Raw genomic sequence first — 6,405 nt, forward strand, 5'->3', positions numbered from 1 at the left:
TCCGGCTGACTTTAAATACACGGTCATTACAGAAAGCTAGATAAAGAGTATTCCCCTGAGCCTGAGAAAAAGCAGATTTGCTGTATTGGAACAACAGGAACCATACCCATCTTTCATCCTGGGGTCTCCACTGTTGGCACTATGCCCAGGGCAAAAAAAAAACCAGGAAGAAGCCCAGAAGGCTCCCCTGAAATTGAGACCCTGACATAATACAGCTACCACACATATGTGAAAAGCAGGAAGCAATATCTACCATGTCTGCACCAAAACTTGTGTCAGCAGTATCCCCTACAACAGCAAGGAAGGGAGCTAGCAAGCATCCAGCCTGGGATGTGAAGGGACAGCTGTGGGACTTATATAAGGAGTTCAAGGCCTATCTGGTACCGACTGACATTCTAACCAGGGAGAATCAGAAACTAAGGAGCCAGCTTGGTCAACAAGATGAGCAACAAGCCCATAATTCTGGAGGCTGAGAACAAGGTGTTGAGAACAAGGGGGTCTGACTGAGGCCCCCCTGAACTAAGAAAGATAAGCTGGAGCTGGAGGAATTTCTTCATACTCAGGAAAGCCTAATTCAGTCAATGCAAGAAGAGCAGTTATAGTTGCAAGAGGAACGAAGGGACCTGGCCACTTGGCTGGAGGTACAGGAGACATAGCCCCAAGAATCAGTGGCAGCCCTGGCCAAGAGTCAGGCAGAGATCACAGCCCAGCAGTCTTGTTGGCTAAGAGGATGGAGCGCCTGCATTGTCTTGAGATGGAGGAGCAGCATCTGCACAGCAGTCTCCAAGAGCTCAAGGGTAACATCCGGGACTTATGCCAAGTCTGCCCTTCCCTACCAGGAGAGCCCACATCACCTCCCGGCCCCTCAGGCCTCACCCTACCTGACTTGGCCATCTGACGACCAGTGCAGCATGATAGGAGGGCCCCAAGTCCTCCTGTCCACCATGACTTCTCTTTTGACTGAGAGTTCCTTCCAGACAGCAGACAGAATGACGTGTTTGAAGAAGTCTCCTCGTTTGTGCAATGAGACCTAGATGGCTTATGGCCAGACAGACCGTGCCAAGACATTTACAGTGGAAGAAGGGCCTGGGGAGACCTCAGGCTGATCCCACAAGCTGTAAGGCATCCTTTTTCAGGAGCCAAGAAGCAGGAGGTCCAAGGCTGGGGCTATACCTTTGTAGCTAGCTATGTGGAGACTTACAGTGAAACCCTCAGGGACTTCTTGGTCCTTGTGGTTGGGACCCAAAAGTGCCAGAGGATGAGTGGGAGATTCGACTGGCTGCCTCTGGAAGTCAGGACCTCACTGTCACCATTGCCCCATATATCTCTATTTCCGTGAAGAGGAGGTGGAGTCCCTGCTGCATCTGACCCGGCAGAACCGGGTAGTGGCTCGAATGACAAAGCTGAACAGCCATTCCGAAGCTGCGTGTGTTCCAGCTGCAGATTTCAGGGAAGCACATGGGGCAGAACTTACACTGTGTCTCCCCTCTCAATCTAGTGGACCTGGCTGGGAATGAAAGACAACCCTGGCTTGTCCACTGACCGTGTAGACCGAGAACTGAAGGAGACCCAGACCATCAACAGCAGCCTCTCCTTCTGGTCATGGCCCTGAGCAATAAGAAGTCACATGTTCCTTACTGGAATAGCAAGATCATGGACCTGCTGCAGAATTCTCTGAGAGGCATGTCAAATGCTGGTGTTTGGGAATATCTCTCCCTTAGAAGAAAACTTCTCAGAGTCCTTCAATTCTCTGCGATTAAACCAGTATGTTATTGGCCCTGCCCGAGCCAACAAGAAATAGGAGGGCCAGTCTTTGCGTCTTGTGTCTCTGGTTTTTATGGCTGGGTAAAAGGTGGTATTTTAATGTATAACCATAAATCACAAAATAAATTTATCTTCCCACAAAAAAAGGAAAGAAACTGAGCAGCTTTGCTCAAGGTTACCTGGGTAGTGAGAGGCAAGGCTAGAATATGAACCTGGATCTCTTGCTTTCAAATCCATCCATCATCCTAGTTCTAGTGGAAGAGCAGGGCCCAAGGAAGGGGTATTCTCCAAGGTGCTGACAAGGAAACACAGGGCTAAGTACTAGGTCAGTAAGCTTTCCATCTCAGCTCCGTCACTAACTATATCAGTAGCAGTAGTTTCAGTTAACCCCACAGGTACATCAGAGTGTTGAACTAAATCACTTCTAGCTCTTCCTCTCATGTCTGCAGCTGAGATCCTCCAATCATAAATAGGCTTTAATTTTAGGATTTCTACTAATTGCCCATTATCAACAAGCATGTACTATGATCCAGTGCTAAGCACTTAGGATATAAAGAAAAGCAGATGGAGAGACTTTACATGAACTGATGCTCAGGGAAGTGAGCAGAATCAGGAGAACGTTGTACACAGCAACAACAAGATTGTGTGATAATCAACTGTAATGGGCTTGGCTCTTCTCAATAATGCAGCAAATCAAGGCAATTCCAATAAACTCGGGATGGAAATGCCATTTACATTCAGGGAGAAAACTAGGGAGACTGAAAGTGGATCGAAGCATAGTATTTTCTGTTTATTTTTCTTTCTTGTATTCCCCCCCCCCCTTTTGGCATGATTTTTCTTGCACAACATGACAAATACGGAAATATGTTTTACACATATTTAACCTGTCAGATTCCTTGCTATCTTGGGGAGGAGGGGGAACAAAAGAGAAAAATTTAGAAGTTATATCAAAAAAAATGGATGTTGAAAAATATATTTGCATACATTTGGAAAAATAAAATGCTATTAAAAAAGAAAGAAAGGCAGAAACATGGTCCCTGACTTCGTGGAACTCAGATTCTGTAAATGAATATGTACATATATCGTAAGTCTAATTTAAATGGAAGGCAATAGCTATGGGAGAGGGGAGAGAAGAAAAGACATCCAAGGGCCTCCTGTATTTTTCGTAAGCTAGAAAATCTTTGTGTTTAAGAATATGAACTCTCTATGAATTGCAAAGTAGAAAGAGCAAGAGATAGGAGATGAAGGAGCTGGGTTCAGATTCTTATCTTGTCAGTTACTCCAATGTGATCGTAAGCAAATCATTGACTTCTTTGGCCCTGTCTTCTTCAGAGAAAAAAGGAAGTTGGACCCACTGAATTCTGAGGTCCTTCCTGTTGGATAGCAAGCAATTAACACCCAGCTATTTTCAAGTGTCCAGACTCCCTACCCTGCCTACAAGACTGTAGCCAGAGCCTTCAGAAAGCCAGAGGCCCACTCATCAGGATGCCAGGTCATAATAAAGTCTTCTTTATTAGCCGCTGAAGCATCTACTGAATAACCAAAAATACCCAGGAAACTTGCCAGTAGTGTTTAAAAGCAATTAGGGGTGGGTTGTTGATAGAAGAGGAAAATGGAATAATTGGGACAGAGAAAATTAAGGGGGACACCCTGAAAGAGAAGAACCCATTGAAAAGTTGTGTTCATAGCCCGGAAGGGGTCTTTGTATGAAGGGAGAACTTGGCTGGTAGGAAAAAACCTTCAGCAAAATTAACTCTTGTTGCTTCCAAGCTGGGCTATTCACTCTCCTTGTCCAAAATCTGCACTCCCATATCTCCACCCTGGGATGTTTTGCTCCCTTCCCATCTCCACCCCAGCTTAAGATCCCACCTCCCTTTTAAGACCCAGTCCAAGATACCCCCTCCATACATTCCTGTCTCTTCCCAGTAGATAATAACATCCACATCCCGAATTTCAGAGAGTCCTCTGCATTTCTTTTGTATTCACTTTATTTCATCTGGCTACATCAACATGATGCACAATGTACATTGTGTGTGTGTGTGTGTGTGTGTGTGTGTGTGCGCGCGCGCGCGCGCACACAGGTCCTTGTTACCCTTCCCATTAGAATATGAGCTTCTTGAGAGCAGGGATTGTGTCCCTTGAGATGTATCCTCAGCGTGTTCCCAAGTGCGTTGCCTGGGACGGAGTCAGCCTAATAAGTACTTGATGATGGATTGATTCCTGACAATTTCTTTTGGAAGTCTCCCCACCCCAGCATTTGGTCCAGGGGCTCCACATCACATTTATAGGAGAGCACAGACAAGAGTCCCATAGAATGGGAAGGGAAGGAGTGACTACAATCTGCCTCAGTGAGAGGACTTATGAATGATGGGATCCCATACCAGTCCTATTGGTATCTGAGAGTGTCAATATGTATCAGCCCAAATCTAAAGACAGCTACAAGTCCCAGCTTGGAAATGAGTTGATTCTGGGGTCTTCAGAATGAGTTGGTCCAACCTAACAGACTTCGGCTATCTAAATTAAGACATCGCCTCCCTCTGGGCCGTTTCCTTAGCTGTACCTCAGGCTGAGAACCTCTTCCTCCTCTCCCCACTGCCTTTGCCTCCTGGCTTCCCTAGCATTCTTCAAAGACCAGCTGAAACCCCACTTTCTGCAGACATTCTGCCCTGTCACTCTCAGGCTGCTGCCTGCTTCCCAAAGCAGACATCCACACAATGTTGGGCGGATCCCATTGTTTGCGCATCATCCCCACTTTAGATTGTGAGCTGGGTGAGGGAAGGGACTGCTTAACTCAGTGCCTGACACACAGTGGGTGCTTAATTAGTGTGTGTTGACTTATTTTGACTAAGACACTTCCAAAGCCTTATGTTAATCATTTTATGTTTATCTCATGTTTGATTTATTTTATGTGTTTTTCCACATGACTAAGTGAGGAAGGGGGACTGTCCACTGCTCTAGATCCCTACATTGTCACTCCTACCTAACAGTGCCCTTACCCTGCGTGATGTCAGGCTGCCAGCCAGTTCAGTTGCCTTCTGCAATTGGGGATCAATGAAACCAATTATAGCCATCTGCAAATAAACAACTGAAAACCCTAGAGGGCCACTGAGAGATGGGAACCCCCTAGGTCAGTGGACAGAAATGCTTAAGTTAATGCTGCAGAATAATGAATGTGTAGGCATAAAAGGCTGAAGTGTTCAGGGAAAGCTATCAATCACATGTTTTCATTGGGCAGGTTTGCATATTGCTGTACCTTGCTAATCAAGGTACTTACCACTTGGAAACTACTTAAATTTCCTAGCTCCTATCTTGGAAAAATGATGCTGTCAACACTGTGATGTAGAGCACGCTTGGAGGCATATCATTTAAAATATGATCTTTCATCCAGTTTATTACTGATAAAATATAAACTACCTGGCTCTTATTTAGCTGGCACTCTGCTGGCTGAGTCCTCCAGCCCCCTTCCGGGAAGTCTGGGGGCCACTAGGCAACCTGAGGCTTCAGTTGTCTGCCAAATACTGCTTCTTCCCCTGGCCTGGGTTCTTCTGCTGCCAGCAGTTTTTCCTTGCCTCTGCCTGTCTCCAACCCTGCTCCCCCACCGGGAAGCTTCGAAAGCTATTCACAGCCTCTAGCCTTCCCATCTTTTCAGGCTGCTTACACTGTTCTCACTTTTCTGAGGTCAGAGCTCTCCATCTCTCTTCCCCATACCTTTGAGTTGCCTGTCCCCCATGCTGTCATTCTCTCCCTTTTCACCTCCTCCTTCTGGCTGCTTTGGTTTTCTTCAAACCCAGCCATCCCCAAGAAGCCTTTCTCAGTTAACTCCACTCCCTCTAGCACCCCCACCTTCTCACTGGGATACCTTCCCTGCTTCCACTGTGTCTCTCTAGTGTGCACCTAGAACTAGAGTTCCTTGGGCACAAAGACCATATGCGTACTTGCTTTTCTTTATATCTGTGGTACTTAGCATTGTGCCTGGTAAACAATTAATGTTTATTAATAAATGTTTGCTGATTCATTGCCTGCCCTCCTTCCCCAGATCCCCCCTCCCATTTGGATTCTCCCATTTCCTGAAGCTTCCAGTGAACTACGGCTTTTTTCTGAAACACATCAGCTAGTGCTAGGTGGACTCAGAAGGAAAACAAAGTAGTTTTCTAAAGAGCAAGCTATTTTAGTGACTTCTCTCATGAGATCTCAGCTTGGAAGACAGAAGGACCAGCAGAGATCCTAGTCCAATTTCCCTATTTCCCAGTCACTGGGAGAGAAAAGATTACCCATATGGTAAGGTTCAAGACATTGTTCTCTCACTTCAGAGACATTGATCTTTTCACTGAACTTTTTAACACAAGTGACTCCCCTCAGGTCTACTTTCTTTTATTAAAACATTTTTTATTTATTTTGTTAAATATTTCTCAAATACATGTAAACACGTTTAGTGATTATTATTATTTTTTAAATTTGACATTGAAATTCACTTCCTTCAAGCTAAAAACTATGGAAAACTTTAATGATTTGTTTTAAATATAAATAATAAATTTAAATTTTATTTGAATAAACATTTTATTTTTTAAAATTTTTACATCCAAGATTTCTGATTAAAGGTCTCATTTCTAAACTATATAGAGAATTGAATCAAATTCATAA

The 6,405-nt window shown here is 44.7% G+C and overlaps 1 pseudogene; it reads left to right on the forward strand.

The window, feature by feature from the left end:
* The first annotated feature begins 254 nt into the window (after nucleotides 1–254).
* LOC127561663 (kinesin-like protein KIFC1) lies at nucleotides 255–1,801 on the forward strand (annotated as a pseudogene).
* Nucleotides 1,802–6,405: the final 4,604 nt, after the last annotated feature.

This window comes from Antechinus flavipes, chromosome 4 (assembly GCF_016432865.1).
Source record: "Antechinus flavipes isolate AdamAnt ecotype Samford, QLD, Australia chromosome 4, AdamAnt_v2, whole genome shotgun sequence".
Classification (NCBI taxonomy): domain Eukaryota; kingdom Metazoa; phylum Chordata; class Mammalia; order Dasyuromorphia; family Dasyuridae; genus Antechinus; species Antechinus flavipes.